Here is a 1,672-nt window from a genome sequence, read left to right as displayed (position 1 = left end):
CTATCAATAACAAGCAAGGTACTGACTGTATTCAATCAGCTTACATTTGCAAAACCTGTAAATATCAAATGTGATTCTGCAACTGGACAATATTTGCTGCATAATCCTGAGTGTGCAAAGAATTACACTGACAACCAGTTTTGCAGTGTGTGTACTGGAAGCTCCATGTAATAATTCTGTTCATTACAGAAAGAAAGAACACGTAAACACACTGCGCCTATTCCAATTCAACACAATAGGCGACATCCATTCACTGATTCGTTTCTCAGGGTAATGCCTTGACCAATCCAACAACCTACTTGATTTAAAATTTAAACGAATCTTGGCAGTTAACTGTCAACTGGCATTCACGGGTACATTTTCCAGAGCATTGCCTCTGTAAATCAGATTCAATTGCCAACGAGCGTTTTCCTCTCATACAGTACAAACATTGGTTTTCCCCCTGAATTGGTATTCTTGCAAGATGTCCTGATGAGTACAAAATGAAAATTATTAATAAAATGTGTGTTTGCTCAGCAATACTGAAGCATCTTAAAGCTATGTCGCCTGGTTACTGACCTCTCTGCTGTAGGGAATAGATCTTCTCATCTATACTACTGAAGCCCAGGGTCCCATAATGGGCTCAAATGGGCAACTGGGCTTGCAAGCTCTAACCCAGTGACAGGAGGGAAAGCCAAAATTTGACAACCCTGGGATCGGCTGTGACAGCCCGTTAAATGTGGGCAATTTTTTTTGGGCATGTGGCCAGTGTCTAGTATACTAAGTTCTCAGTCTGCAACATGTCTGGTATCTGAACTGTTCTTTGTGTCAGTATCCCTGTTGTGTTAAAGACCCAGCCTGGCCAATGACTCTCTCTCCTACGCCCCCAAATTTCACATTAGGGTTGCATCAAGCATTAAAACAGGCTCACAACAGAAGAAGATTAGGGATGTACTGGCCCAGGTCCTTGACAATTTCATACACTCAAATTAAATCTCTCCTCAGCATTCTTAGTTCCAGAAATAACAACCTTAATCTCTCCAATCCTTTCTCATTGCTTAAACCTCCCAGTCCCGTTATCATTCTCTCAGTGTTCTCTGTATTCTCTCTCATGCAGCAACGTTCCTCCTACAATGCAGTAGTATACCAGGTGCTGTTAGGGCTCACCTTATGGGCACGGCAAGTTGCCATCAATGCTGTGGTGCACAACAGGCAGCTGGTGATAACCACAGTCCAATCCCTCTCCTTGGGCACCAGCTTCACAGTCGCCATTGCCGATGGTACTTGCTCGGTAATTACAATGTGAGAAAGCACAAAGACTCTGTTAGTAAACCTCTTACAATCCAAGAAGTTCCCAGTGGAATACCTCGAACTTTTCACTTCTGTTCAAACAAAAAAATCCAGGAAAACCGAAGCTGGGGTGAGGAGCAGTAACCATGAAGATGTCAGGTGTCTTTATGAAACCAAATGGTTGAGTAAAGCCCCTTGAAGAAAGGAAACAAACCATTCTTATCCAGTCCCGGTCTGTTTGTGACCACAGACACACACCATTGTCCAACATGAAAGTGCCCTCAGTTATGATTTGCGCACCCAGGATCTGGGGGTATGGCATGTTTGCGGGGGACTGGGAGGGTAAGGAGGCAGGGTAGTGTTTCAGGGAGTTTGGGGGAAAGGCTAAAAGCATTGGGGGGGG

This window comes from Rhincodon typus, chromosome 2 (genome assembly GCF_021869965.1).
Source record: "Rhincodon typus isolate 14 chromosome 2, sRhiTyp1.1, whole genome shotgun sequence".
Lineage (NCBI taxonomy): Eukaryota > Metazoa > Chordata > Chondrichthyes > Orectolobiformes > Rhincodontidae > Rhincodon > Rhincodon typus.
Note: the sequence above shows the minus strand (reverse complement) of the source record.